The following is a 15,815-nucleotide window of genomic DNA, read 5'->3' on the forward strand; positions in this document are numbered from 1 at the left end:
AATGTCATTCTTTCTGATGGAGGCATAGAATTCCATTCTGTATATATACCACATTTTCTTGATCCATTCATCTACTGAGGGACATCTGGGTCGTTTCCATATCTTAGCTATGGTAAATAATGCTGCAATAAACATTGTTGTGCTGGTAGCTTTAGTGTTGTCTTGTTTGTAAACATTTGGGTAAATGCCCAAAAGTGGGATTGCTGGTTCATAGGGGAAATCTATGTGAAGTCTTTTGAGGAACCTCCATACTGCTTTCCAAAGTGGTTGAACAAGTTTACATTCCCACCAACAATGAAGTAAGTGCGAAATGGTTTTTTAAAGTTTATTTGAAAAGGAATATACTTTCAGGAGATTAAATGTAGATTATCATTGGTTTGAGAGTGACATTTTTATACCACAGAACCATGTTGTACTGAACTCCCAGAGTTTTGAAGCACTCCTTAGTGCTTCAAATGTTTTTCTGAATTACATTTGACCTCTAAATCAAGTTTTTGGGCTTTGTTAGACCAATTATAGATCTATCCTTCTAGGAACTATTTTTTTGGCCCACTTATGTTGGAATAAAATCTTTCGTTAATCATAGGTGAGGGATATTAAAAATAATCTTATGACAATTTGTGAACTTTTTCACTCATATGGGCTGGTTATCTGTAAGTTGAATGTTTGAATTACAGTACTTTCTCTCAAATTTTGTGATCTCATCCTTCATTTTAAGTTGCCTTGCATTTCACAATTGCTTACTGCTAATTCCTGCATCTCAAGGAATTGGGGCCCTGAAATATAGGAAATGCGAAATTGAGATTGGTCTTCAATTACTTTGTGTTGATATATTGCATGGGCCTTGGTGAAAAGTCTTGCCCCTGTTATCTGATGATGCAGGTAAATGGGCCTTGGGATCCTAGGACCCATGGGTACTGCAGAAGAATAATATTTTTTAGACATCTTAGCAAAATTTGGGCATAATCAGTAAGAAAGCTTCAGAAATATGGACAAAAACAGTTTGGAACAAGCGAGTTAAAACAATAAACAGAGCAGCAGAGTAAAATCCATTACAGATTAGAGGAAAACATTGTTTTATTATCATGTGGATTCAGAAGACCAAGAAGGGTTATAATGTATCACAAGTTTATACTAAAAAGATTGCATTGATACGTTTTCTAGTCTAATATATATTTGAAACCTAAATATTTATATTCCAATTCTGTTTATTGAAGTAAATAAATATCAATTTATTTGTCAAATTATCAACTAATTCTAGTAAGTTTCATTGTGTGAAATATAAAATCAGCACATATAACTATATATAATATGATTAAAAGACACACATTTTGTATTGTTCTGTTGTAGTTACTGTATCAAAGGCAACTCTGTTTTAAAGTATGATTCCATTATCTCTACTTCTGTGCTTGATAGAGTTAGATCTAAAGCTTTATCATTTGTAGATTTACAGCATGGAGGCAAGAGGAAACACTGTGATTAAAACATTATCAATTTAATGCCTAATAATGAGGAGAAACATATGCACTTCTCCTGCAACTATGAAAATATTTGGTGATAAAAAGGCAGGAGTGTAAGTTCCTGCCAGGAACTTACAGACAGGCCAGGACATTAAGTAATCATGCATACGAACAATTTTTTCACTTCTTGGCTTTAGCTACTTTTAAATGGAAGGTATAATAAACAATTATATTTTGATAAAATACCTTCTCGTCTGAACAGTTCTGTTTGAACTGTTCATCTCTCTATGATCCCTTGTAACCAAGATTAGTTTTGTTCTAGTAAGAAAATCTTTGCTGTCAGGGTAAGGTATTCTGGTTGGTCTGTTCCCACATGGAAGAAGGGTAAAGGCTCAGGTAGACATTTGTTCCAGTAACACCTCATTTGGGAAAATGTCAGCTGAAGAAATTTAGAAGTAGCGCTTAAGCAACGCTTAGTTTGAATCCATTAGGTCCACAAAGCTGGATAAATAAGTACTTGAAAAAGCCATCACCTTTGGACCTAACTATAAATAATAGAGAGTATGATCAAATTCCAAATAAAAAGACTTAAGATATTCATTGGCAAAAAAAGTTTGCAAATGTGAGCAATCGACTGATCAATATAATTTTTCCCAATATTCACAGAATTTTAGGGAAATAAGATCGATAGCATTGTTAGGAACAATAAGGTTTCCTTCTTACAAGTAGGCACCCATAGATATAAGCCTGTATAAAGATTGCAGCATTAACTATTAAATTTAGAGGATACTACATGCTTCAGCAGCACGTATACTCAAATTACAATACAGAGATTAACATGGCACTTGCACAAGGATAATATGAAAATTTGAGAAATATTCCATATTTTTCATTCTTCAGATGCAAGAAATGAAAAAAGTGATTAAAAAGTTGATTACAAAATTAAAAGTGTAACAATACACGTAATTCATATAATTAAATTTAGTTTGACATCAGTGTATTAAATCACCTCAGAAAGGCGTTTACATAGCATAAACTTTACAAAACTTTTAAAATTAGACAACATTGTCATTTTATCCCAAAGAAAAATAATATTAAGACCTAGAAAAAAAGGAATCAAACTGTTTCTATATCGAATACAATCGGAAAGGACACATTAATGAACGTATATATTATAAAATAATATAGAATTCAATGCATATCTAGGAGAAAATAAATTATGAACATTATACAAACATAGAATATAGAATATTTTAAAATATACTTTTTCAGAGAAGCACCAGAAATATTTTAGTTTCTTTACTACTCATTTCAACAGGTAAATTAAAATTATTTCTTATTAAAAAATCACAAACTCTGAAGAAATTATTATACATGTTTACAAAATCTATTGAATACATTTTTCTTCCAAGGCAGGCAATTCACTTGGAAGAATTCCGCAGAATCCATGAATTTTTACAGTAAAATATTGGTGCTGCCAGGCACTGGTGGTTCATGCCTATAATCCTAGCTAAACAGGAGACTGAGATCTGAGGATCATGGTTCAAAGCCAGCCTGGGAAGGAAAGTCTGTGGTACTCTTATCTCAAATAAACCACTAGAAAACTGGAAGTGGAGCTGTGTCTCAAGTGGTAGAGGGCTCACCTTGAGCTGAAGATCACAGGGATAGCTCCAGGCCCAGAGTTCAAGCCCCATGACCGACCAAAAAAAAAAGATATTGTTCTTATTTGGATTGTGAAAATATTTTGTACGGACACAAAAGATGAACTTGCATTTTTGAAATTTAAGAAACTTAACCCGACCATTAGGACTTCAGTGAACAATTTGTACAGCCTTTTACAACTTCTTAGAGGTAGTGATACATACTTATGCTTTTGGCAATGTCAAATAGAGTTTCTTCTATGTTGTTCTTCAGGCCTGGATTTATATAATGGTTCAACAGAAGGCGATCCAGCGTATCTTTGCTATCTCAATTCTCAACAGCAAGATATAAGGGTGTCAAGAGTCCTTTAGTTTGGGGAAGTGTTACTGTGGCTCAAGCGGTAGAGCACTCTCCTTGAGCTGAAGAGCACAGGGACAGCACCCAAGCCCAGAGCTCAAGCCCCATGACCGACCAAAAAAAAAAAAAAACCACAACAACAACAAAAATCAAACAAACAAAAATATTTGGGCTGGGAAAGTGGCTCAGTGGTAGAGCGCTGGCCTTGCATACATGAGGCCCAAGGTTCGATTCTTCAGCACCACATAAGCAGAAAAAAAAGCGGGAAGTGGTGCTGTGGATCAAGTGGTAGAGTGCTAGCCTTTAGCTAAAGAGAAGAGGGACAGCGTCCAGGCCCAGAGTTCAGGCCCCACGACCAGACCAAAAAAAAATTTTTTTTTAAAGTCCGTTAGTTTGGCCATTGGTATCTGTATCATGATGAAGTAAGAAAGAAGCGTCTCTGGTATTATTCCACGTGTATGCACTGTTCAGGGGTGTCCAGTCATCTACAGTTATTGCATATGCCGCTTGAGACACCAACTCACTGACAATGTCTAAGTGTCCACCGTAGGCTTCTTGAAGAGGGATATACTGATCATCATCCCTACTATTCACATAAGTGGCCTTTTGAGAAAGAAGTCTCCGCACTGTAGTAAGCTGAATATTTTCGACAGCCCATTGAAGAAATATGGTTGGATGCTTCTCCAATGTTTTTTTCTTGCAAGTGATAACATTCCTTACTTTTTCATCCTGTTCCCCATATTCCTAAGAATTGCCTAACCAGAGACTTTGAGTGCCAGTGGGAATGAGATGTCCATGTATTTCCCTAATAGTTCACATGGGTTGAACTGGTCAGAAATATCTGGTGAATTTTCTGCAACTGTTTATTCACCATGATTTATTTTCTCTTTTTCCAATTTTACTATTCGAAATTATTCTAACTGGAGAGTAGGGAATTGATGGAGAGCAGAGGAAAGATATTCCTCCATATTCAAATGTACACACTGAAAATGAGGACAAGTGATGTCTTCATGTGCAGCTTATTCTAGGCATGAGAAAATAGGAAATAATGCCTTCCATATAAATGATTGGGGAAATGGCAGAGCAAAAAGTGAAATGATACAACCAAAAATATAAAAGCAAAATAAATTAGGATAATTATGGAGCAATCGTGTTATATATGAGAACCATAAAAGGGAGAGAGAAAGAAAGAGAAAAATGTGTAATGACGTTGCTAGCCACATAATCCATGCCTCTGATCAATTTGTAGAGCAAACAAAATTTTATTTTTAAAAGAGATGGAAATCGAATTTATGTATTTACTTGAAGTTAGTAAATACATTTTTAGTAGCCTAAGTAAAGAGACATAACTTTACCAAACTACAGACAGTAAAATAAATCCTTGATAGTTCTAGTAACAGATCTGAATGAAATCAGTTGAATCATACTTTTCTTGTACAATGAAGGAATAAGAGGGTAGTAAAGCAGCTAGAGAAGGCAGGGAGATTGTATCTGTGACAAAACTTTGTGGAAATTGGTATTGAGGATTTCTTACTGGTGATCCACTTGCACTGGAAGCATGATTCTGAAGTATTGCTTGCCGATTCTGAACTATTGATTTGATTATTATATTCTCCAAGAAGAAAATGAGAATTGATAGTGAAGGACTACTAATACATTTTGACCTTCTCACTAAGCACTTTCAATCATCAAAATCACATGAAGACAATAGACAGGCCTACTTTTTAGATGAAAGCAAGTGTCTTATAAAAACAAGGAATGTATGTAGTCATGCAAAGGACTTCTATTTTACCAATGCCGCATACATTTTTCTAATGTTGGGTACCAATAAATAATGGATCTATTAGAAAGCTCTTAAGGCTCCTACGTTTAATAGTGAGTTCTCTTACACTATATCATGGTATTTTTTGTGTATGGTTTTAAGAATAAATTTACATTACTAACTTGAATTTCTGACAGGACAGTATCATCACTGTACATCTTGCTTCTATACTCTCATTTTAAAATTACCATCTAAGTATGTGCATTAGATAACTATATAGGAAAAAGTAGAAGCCACACTGATGGCTTATGTCTTTAGTAGTAGTTAATCAGAAAGATGAAATCTGAGCATTGTGGTTTGAAAGCAGACCAAGAAAAAACAGTCCATTAGATTCTGATTTGAATGTAACCAGCAAAACCTAAAAATGGAGCTGTGGTACAAGCAGTAAAATGCTAGCCTTGAGAAAACGGAAACAAAAAATAAATTCTGGGTCAAAGCCAGGCCCTGAGTTCAAGCCCTAGTAGTAGCACCAAACAAATAAATTAATTAATAAGGTAATTAATTAATTAAAACTAAATTAAGTGGTCACATGTGGAGAGGCAGGTAAAATGTAACATGCGTGGTAATGGTTTATGTATTATTTTGTAATAAGGCATATTATCATTTGTCCTAATCACTAATATTTTATGTGGACTTTTTGGTACAATAAACCCTGAATTTAGCATGCGTGTATATGTGTGTGTACATGTGCGAACATGTGTGTATGTGTATATGTGTGCGTGTGCTGTTGCAATGTTGCTTGCCAATGTGGACAGGGTGAGGCTGAAAAAAGCTAACTGTGTTGCAATGTTTTTATTTATCAGTGTTCTGTCATGTCATTTCAGTGGAACCAGCCTTTGTACATATTATTTGTCTAATAATAACATCATAATCAAAGCATTTACAATATTAAGTTAGAAAAAGAGACAGCTTTCAGCTCTTATTGTATGTTAGGTAAGAAGATACAGACATAATTAGTTAATAAGTTGTTGCTATAAGATGATTGTCAGTACAAAATACGTATTTGACCTCTTAAATTGGTTATACTTTTAAGATACACTCATAGAGTGATTTGGACCGACTTGACCAAACAGGTATTACTCTCTGATTATTCCTGTGAAACACAAGTTGGATAAACTCTTTCCGGATTTCTGTTGAAAATCACTTTCTTTGCAAGATTATATCTATTCTCACTAAGAGATAATCCAACCCATATTAATATCCCATCTTATTCATTGAAAATAAGTATTGTGGATATGCTTGTTAGATATTCCTTTCAAAAACGAACAAACAAAAAGCAAGTGTTATGTCCATATTGTGGATGCATTTGAAGGTGTTTTGTACATGCACAGGTATCTTTACTAATGGCTTTTTTGTGGGAGAAACTACGGCAACTTTAACAAATAAGGCTTTTTGAATATCTGTTCCAATATACATAACATCTCAGAGCAAGTCTTGCAATTTCTGAAAATCCTTTGAATATTTTAGTATTATTTCAGTTCATTGACTGTAGAGCTAAAATTTCTGAAATATTGTGAAGATCTGAAAAAGTAAGTGGGTATATATGCTTTTTTATGCTTCATTTTATGAAAACCCAGTTTTTATGAATGTAAATGGAATAGAATAAAAGAATTAAGTGAATTGGGTAAGCTAATTATTAGTATAATTTTGTTTTCTATTAATAGTCCATTGAATGTAGATGATGCAGTTAAATTATTTCCTCTCTATTTCAGTTAGTTTTAGAATCTTTATAGTTTTGAGTGAACTTTTAAATAAAGGTCTTTTAAAATAATTAGGATTAACCTTGTGCTTTTCGTCCTACTCCCAAGAAAATGAGTTATTTTTAAGTGTTAATAGTTTATCATTATGATGATCATAACGAATCATTATCATTATCATAGGGACTTAAAAATGCAGTAGTATTGATGTCTTTTTAAACCAATTGTATTCACAAGTTGGAGAGTCTTTAATTCATAATTAGGTCTTGGTGTCAATGATTTTTAACCTCTCGTTCCTAACATTAATGATAGGTAAGACTGCATTTTTGGGTATATGAAAGGTAAAATATTTATCTGGGGTCAAATGTGATTTTATATCATTCTTTCTTTAATAACATTTTAAAGTAGTACATTTCTCTCAAAATGGTGGGTATAAAAAGCAATCAAAATACTTCAAATGGTAAAAAATTTAGGTGAGCTACAATGTGGAAACGATTGCTCCAAAAGGCCTGCAGTCTGTTTCCATCAGGAATTGGGCAGGTCATTCTTTCAGTAAGACTGTGTTAACCAGAGATGGGGTCCCCAGGCAGTGCAGTGTTGAGTGAAGGCATAAAATATGATTTCTACTATTTTGAGCTAGAAATCAAGAATGTTATAGTTTAGCAGTTCCTTTCACTAGGGAGATATAAATTGATTATGAACATGGAGTTTTCTTCTTACAGTTACTTTTTGTCTTTTTTTGTTGTTGTTGGTCATGGGGCTTGAACTCTGGGCTGGGGTGCTGTTCCTGCGCTCTTCCACTCAAGGCGAGCGCTCTACCACTTGGACCACAGTGCCACTTCCAGTTTACTAGTGGTTTATTAGAGATAAGAGTCTCACAGTCTGTCCTGCCCAAACTGGCTTTGAACCACAATCCTCAGATCTCAGCCTCCTGAGTAGCTAGCATTATAGGCATGAGCCACCAGTGTCCGTCTTAGTTACCTATTTTCTAACAAAGATAAAGGAAATATTATTAGAGTGTGCACAATAATTTTGGGAATTTTCCTAGAATTAGTAGACTGAGTGCTGGTATTTAGTTATAAAATAGAATGAGGTTAGTTCATATAGTGGGAATGGAACGCAGGCTAACACTTACCGTGTGTAGAATGTTGTCCTAGTAATTCCAACTCTGAAGACTTAAATATCATCATCTTAGAATTAAAAATAGAAATAGTTTCACTTTATGGGATTATTGTGAGGATTAAATTAGATACCAAAGGTAAAGTACTTGGAAAAACAATCAGAGTTTGATACTTTCTACCTTTTATTTTATCATGTGATATATTCTAATATTTTTACTGTGATTTTTATATTGTCTATTTAGGATATGCAAAGTGATGTATTGATATACATTGCGTTGTTCACTTTTCTGTCATTATGAGGAAAATACCTGCAAAGAAAATTTCTGAGAAGGCAAGTATAATATTGACTCATGGTTTAAGATCAGATGTCTCCATTGTTTTTAATTATATTTTTATTAAATAGGTGTACGAAATGTTTTCCATTCAAAGAATCAGTTTATAAATACAATGGATCTCTACATAACTTTCTCACATCCTTCCAAACCTCAACCCACTTTCGTTTTTATTAGTTTCATACTATCTGCATTGAATATTATGGCTTCACTCTCTACTTCCATAAGTCTCTTTATTTCTTCCCTTTGATTTTCCCTCACATTTTCCAAGTGGTAGCCTCCTGGTATTCATTTTGTTGGATTAAAAGTTCAATTTTATAAGAAATTACACCTGTTAAATACTCCTCTACAAATAGCATGCTTTGATTAATACTGTTTTTTAACTTGCATAAAATTCTGGCTTCTAAATACGCGTTCTTTTTGTGTCTGGCTGTGACTTCATTTATTTAACATAATTTTAGTTCTATCCATTTCTTTGCAAATGCTGTAACAGTCTTTATAATGGATGGGTGCAATCCAATTGTGTATATGTGCAACACTTTCTCCAACCATCCCTCTGCTAAAGTGCATCTGGGCTGTTTCCATAAATTCTCTACGGTGAATAGTGCAGTAGTGAACATGATTGTGAGAGTGATTTTACTCTAACCTTTTGGGAAAATTCATCACTTTTTTTCTGGGAGCAATCATCTAGCCAATTTTCCAGAATTAGCACATCCCTTCATTCATCTACATCACAACGTTTTTCAGGTCCTCAAAAACACACTACCCCCGACAGGTACCAATCAGCTAAAACCAGACTGTGCCCATATTCTTTTGTTGTTGTTATTGCTTTCTTTCCGGTCGAGGGGCCTGAACTCTGGGCCCCTCTGGTGCTGTCCCTCAGCTTTTTTGCTCAAGGCTAGCAATCTACCACAGCGTCACTTCTGGCTTTCTTCTTTTTGCGTATGTGGTGCTGAGAAATCAAACCCATGGCCTCAGGCATGCAAGGCAAGAGCTCTACCACTGAGCCACTTTCGCAGCCCCGATGTGCCCATATTCTTTTAATACATTTTTCATAATTTTCCACATAATTTAGTGAGAACCTTCTATGTACTTTCCTAATGTGGGAATGAGGTATATGACAATAGAGCAAAAGTAAAAAATATGGGATTAAATTAGATATTATCATATTTAAAATAATTTTCAGCTCTAACTCATAGCCTCACTTAGTATCATTTTAATCTTTATTTGATTACTTCACCTATCCCCTAAATTATAACATGTGATTTAAATACAAAGGCAAAAAAGTGTGGTTTGACTTTGACACTCATGTGTGAGGATGCACAATATGGGCAAATAAAGGGATTGGAATTAATAGCCATTATCCATTTTGTTAAATGGTTTTCTCAAACTGATTCTCACAATTCATATTTCATTCAACAACAAGAAACATGTGACAATTCCCTTTGTTTTGCTCCTCATTAAACTTGTTTCCATGTTATTTTATAATGAAGGATGATTTCATAAATCTACTGTAGATACAAAATATGTTAAAATATTTCTATATGTATGCATTGATATAAATATAAACACATATATTATAAAGGTTATAATGATAAATTATAACTTCTGTAACTGTACAATTTACTAAATTATTAAAAACATGGACGACTCAGGCCTGGAATCCTGGTTACTCAGGAGGCTGAGAGCTGATGATCATGGTTTGAAACCATCCTGGTCAGGAAAGTCCATGAGCCTCTTATCTCCAAACAACCAACAGAAAATCAGAATTGGAACTGTGACTCATAGTAGTAGAGTGATAGCCTTGAGTGAAAAGACTCAGAGATATCACCCAGGCTCTTAGTACAAGAACTAAAATCTACCCCCAAAAAGTATTTAATTTACACTTATGTAAATAGAGTATTTCCTTCACACAAATGCACATCCATGCTCATTTGCAAGGTAACTCTGTTATGTCTGGAGTACCACATAATATTATCACTTAAGTAGAAAGTATTACAACATGGGTAAACTCTACCTCTCTCATGGATTTTTCTCCACTCAAATATTCAAATCTTGCAATTATTCCCATTATTTAAAGTCATAGCTTTTTTTCTTTAATACACATAAGATTGGAATTTGAATTGAGTGTCTTGTGTCTCCTAAATGGTTGTTCTTACCACTTTGGCATGCCCCCAGCCCTAAATTATCCTGATTAACTTTCAGATAGAATCTTCCTTCCTACTTGTGTATGATCGTGGGCTCAGTCTACTTTATGTTATTCTTCCTGGAATTTAGAATAACAAGTGCCTGGCATTGTGTACAGATCTTTCTGTCCAGTCTGAGCTTTAACCACTATCCTCACAATAGTAGACTCCCTCGTAGTCAGGATTTTCATAAGCTTATCATAGCTATTTTTTAAAAAAATCTTTGCATTTCCTGCAGGTTCTTGAGTACTGAATTAATTGGTGTTTTCTTGGGTTTTGTTTCTTTTGAATGTATGTGTTGAGTTGTTCCTCATTTTTCCTTTTGTTTCTTTCACTCAAGTTCTTACCTATAGTGCTGAGAAACCAATTCTTCTTTCTCAAGATAGTCAAGGTGAACATTATTTATTCCAAAACAATTCCAGTAATATTTAAACACCTTCAGAAATTTCGAGAAAATGGCGGAGGAGAATCTGGTGGCTAAACAAGCTCTTGCAAAGAAAGCAGTTCTAGTGTTCCAATGAACAGTCCTAGGCACACCAAGTGTGCCATCACATTACAGAGAGTTTGGGCAGAGAGGAAAAATCCAGGTAAGGAGACAGATCTGAGCATTTTCCAGCAGCCATGGCTGAGGTTGCTGTGGTGGCTGTGGTGCCATCCATAGCTGCCATAACTACAACCCAGAGAGTCTGGGACAAATGTGCCAGATGCAGTGGGCAAGCAGATTTTACTCAACACGAGCAAGAACTGACAAGGAGCAGATATCTTCATCCTGCAGATAGCAGACGAGAGGCTACCCAGGAACCCACACTCCAGCGTGAGTACAAAACTAACATCCTCACTCCTTCTCAAAGGGAGCAGAGGAGGGAAGGACACCCCTCACCCAAACACTGGAGATATCCACCTTTGATGTAGACAAAAGCCTGGCTAAGTAGCTAGATCCAACTCAGTTCTTTGATGAAAACAAAAGAGTCATTTAGCTAGTCACAAGTACCTACCCTGACCTGCCATTCTCAACTCCACCCATGGGAAAGTCACAACAACAAGGCAGAGAAAGCTAATCCCACAAAGGAGTGGCTTTCTTCACTGGGTAAACAGAGCCAGAGGCTGCCCCTCCCTACAACAGCCCTGACAATCAATTGAAACTCAGTAAAAATAAACCCTGAGAATGGCTCCAGGCTGGGCTTTATGAATGTCTCAGAAGCTAGCCCCTCAGGGAAAAGCTACTGTTTGCTGAAAGGCCTCAACTTTACCCAGAACCCAGCCTTATTACAGTAACTCCAAACTAGAGGAAACAGCCACCTCCCTCTTTTGTGATACTGAAAGCAGATCTCCCTCCCACTGAACTAGCCTGGGAGGCGATCACAAACTTCTGGGTAAACCAACAGAATTTTTTCTGCCTGCCCAAACAAACTGACTTAAGAAACCAATCAAGCCACAGAAAACCAAACACCACAAGCAAACCAGAGACTCCACCAAGAGACTGGTTACTGACACAAGGGAGATACAGGATCTTCCCATCAACCCCCCAAAAACAAAATCAAAGAAGTCTTTTTTGTATCTTTTTAAATTTTTACTTTTTAATGATAAAAATTGTTTTCATTAATCTTTTTTTCTTCCTCTTATAACTTTTATTTTAGGTGTGTGTGTGTGTGTGTGTGTGTGTATGTGTGTGTGTGTGTGTGTGCTTTTTTAAAAAAAATGTTTACTGACCTGTGTGTGTTTGTGTGTGTGTGCTTTATAAAAAAAAAATGTTTACTGACCTGTTGGTCTTTTTTGTTCTTTCTTTCTCATTCGTTTTACTTTTTCATCTTTTGTTCTTTTTGCATGAATTATTTGTTGTTCTGTTCACCTCCTATATACCTGTCATTGATTATAAGACCTTATCCACAATTGTGTACATTCTTAATCCAAAAACGTATCACTCAATTCAAAACCTCTTAGGATTAAATTCCTTAATAACAGTATTATTTATTTATACCTATAAATTATTTGAAGTATTTTTATTTTTTAGTTTTTCAGGTCTCCTTTCTATCCCTCCCCTCCTCTCATCCATGTTCATCTCTCAATTTTACTTCTTTAAATTTTCATTACTTTTAAGAGTTTCACTTTTTAAATTTAAATATTTGTCTTTCCATTTTTTCTTGTCTCTTTTTAAAAATTTTTTCTTCTCTCTTTTCTATCATCCTTTCCAATCCATTTCCCTCTGTGAGATTAGGACTTGGTTAATTTCACTTTCCTTTTACCTTTCCACATTCCTCTAACGCTGTTTTCCCCACCTTTCTCCCTAAACATAATAATTTCTGGTTTGTCAAATTATTCTTTGGTATTCTTAGCCCATTTAAACATAGTTGTTTAATGTTGAATGGACTGTATCTGTTGAACTAGATTGTATCTTCAAACATTTGACTATGCAATTACAGGACTTTGGTTGATGCTTGCCTTAAAATGGTGTTCTAGCACAAAACTGGCATTACTTTCATCCCAAATGGGCAGAACAAGCAAGAAAAACACAAGGAAAATGGCAAGTCCGGGTATCTCAATTCCCACTCAAGATAATCAGGTGACAGAACAGATAATGAATAATCCAGACGAGAGTTCCCAAAAAGCTCTACAAACACTACTGGTAAACATGGTGAATGAAAAGATTGAAACCCTGCAAAGGACTCAGTGTGAACGTGTTAGGGAGAGAGAGGAGGCAAACCAAAGATCTAAACAGGAAGCTCATGGGCTTGAGAAAGCTACTCAAAGATTGATACTGGAATTGCGTGAGCAGGTTGAGAATACTCAAAGAGAAATAAAGGAATTGTGTGAGCAGGCAGAGATCAGTCAAAGAGAACTAGAGAAGTTACATGAACGTGAGAAATCTAATCAAAGAGTAATACAAGAATTGCAAGAGCTGGATGAGCATAGACAAAGATCAATAGAGCCATTCATGGAATCCATAAACAGTCACCTGAAAGGAGTCAGGGAGACCACAAAGGGAATGTTGAATAGATCCCAACAGAAGGAATGGGAGTCCAAGGAAACCATAACCAATCAACTAAGTGATTTGAGAGTAAACACTGAACACCAAATTAAGGAAGTAAAGAATTTCATACAAGATCTAAAACAAAGCTCCAACAAAGAATTTGAAGCCATAACAGCCAACCAATTAAAAGGAAAAGAAATGAAAAATAAAGTAGAAAGTCTTGACATTAGGTTAGACTATGCAGAAGATTGGATCTCCAGCATTGAAGACAGCCTAGGTATTATAGAGAAAGAACATACAACTATCCAAGACAAATTCAAGAAATATGATAGATCTATTCAACACTTGGAAGACACCATCAGAAGGACTTATCTGAGGGAAATGGGTGTAGAGGAGCATATAGAGACAGAAGGTAATGGTCCAGAAAATTTGTTCAACAGGATCCCAGCAGAGAACTTCCCAACACGCAAAAAGATAGGCATATTCAGATACAAGAAGCTTTTAAAACTCTAAATAGACCAGACAAGAACAAGACTTCCCATCGTCCAATTAATTATAAGCCACACAGGATCAATTCAGACCAAGGAAAAGATCCTTAACGCTGTCAAGGAGAAAAGATCAGTCACCTATAAAGGAAAACCAATTAGAATCACCTCAGATTTCTCAAAAGAGACAATTAAAGCAAGAAGAGCCTGGAATGGTGTATGCCATGCTCTAAAGACAAACAACTATCAACCAAGAATAGTGTACCCAGCTAAACTTTCAATCATAATTGAAGGTCTAATAAAAATCTTCCATAGCAAAGAAAAACAAACAATATATCTCCACCAAATCATCTCTACAAAAGATACTAAAAGATGTCCTAAACATAGAAAACCAACAAGACCACAATAAAGGCCAAGAAACCACATACAAACAGAATCCAAGAACCAGAGAAAGAATCCAGTAGGCGCAGTACCCAAGAAGGTGGATAAAATGGCAGGAGCACCCAAATACCTCTCAGTCCTCTCTCTCAATATTAGGGGATGTAACTCTCCAATTAAGTGACATGGACTGTCTAGTTGGTTTAAAATGCAAGATTCTTCTATCTTCTACCTTCAGGAATCACAACTTGCCCATAAAAATCAAACACATTTTGAAAGTGAAAGGCTGGAACAAAATCTACCAAGCAAACGGCCCCCAAAAACAGGCAGGAGTTGCAATCCTAATATCAGATAAAATAGACTTCAAATTAACATTATTGAGAAGAGATAAAGAAGGTTACTACATACTAATTAAGGGATATCTCTTTCAGGAGGATATTAAAATTCTAAATATTTGCCAAACAATAGTGCACCCAAATTTATACAAGAAATACTACTATAAATTTCACATAGATCCAACGACATTAATTGTTGGGGACTTTAACAAGCCACTATTCCCACTAAATAGATCTACTCGGCAAAAACTCAACAGAGAAACCGCAGATGTAAACAAGTGCATACATCAACTGATTTAGCAGACATCTAGCAAATATTCATCCAGCAGCATAAGAGTACACTTTTTACTCAGCAGCACATGGAACATTTTCCAAATCAAACTTGTCAAAATTCAGAAACATTGAATTCATATCTTGCATTCTATCAGACCAAAAGGGAATAAAATTAGAACTCAACACAAAAAGCCACCAAAGAAAGTCCAGTAAAAGATGGAGGCTGAAAAACACACTGTTCAAACACCAGTGGGTCATGGAAGAGCTTAGAATCGAAGTTCAAATGTTCATATTATTCAAGAAAAACTAGCACAGAGATTTTCTGCTCCTCTGGGACACAGAAAAGGAACGATTCAGAGGCAAGTATATAGCTCTGAGTTCCTATATTAACAAATTGGAGAGACCTGGAATCAAAAATTTAATGAGTTCTGACACTCCTTGAAAAAGTGAATCAAGATAAACCCCAATCAAGTTGATGGAAAGAAAGAATTAAAAATCAATCAGAATTAAATGAATTAGAATCCAAAAAAAAAATATGAAGAATCAACAAAATCAGAAGGTTCTTCAAAATAATTAACAAAATTGACAGACCCTTAAAAAAGAAAAAGAAGAGAACACACCCAAATTAATAAAGTCAGAGATGAGAATGGAAACATCACTACAAAAACAACCAAGATTCAGAACATTATAAAGGAATGGTGCTCAAAACTTTATGCAAATATGTTTGAGAACTTGGCAGAAATGGACATTTTCCTGGCAA

General features: G+C 35.3%; 1 long non-coding RNA gene and 1 pseudogene across 1 annotated transcript in view; both read left to right on the forward strand.

The window, feature by feature from the left end:
* LOC138805450 (uncharacterized) overlaps positions 1 to 15,815 on the forward strand; it is a 46,053-nt gene that overhangs the window by 10,252 nt on the left and 19,986 nt on the right. Inside the window, exon 2 of the long non-coding RNA XR_011365542.1 lies at positions 8,341 to 8,429. This is a non-coding gene — a long non-coding RNA (uncharacterized lncRNA). The remainder of the gene's footprint in view (positions 1 to 8,340; positions 8,430 to 15,815) is intronic.
* LOC138805452 (U6 spliceosomal RNA) lies at positions 2,254 to 2,350 on the forward strand (annotated as a pseudogene).

This window comes from Dipodomys merriami, unplaced genomic scaffold, assembly GCF_024711535.1.
Source record: "Dipodomys merriami isolate MVZ:Mamm:240054 unplaced genomic scaffold, mDipMer1.0.p SCAF_393, whole genome shotgun sequence".
NCBI classification, from domain to species: Eukaryota; Metazoa; Chordata; class Mammalia; order Rodentia; family Heteromyidae; genus Dipodomys; species Dipodomys merriami.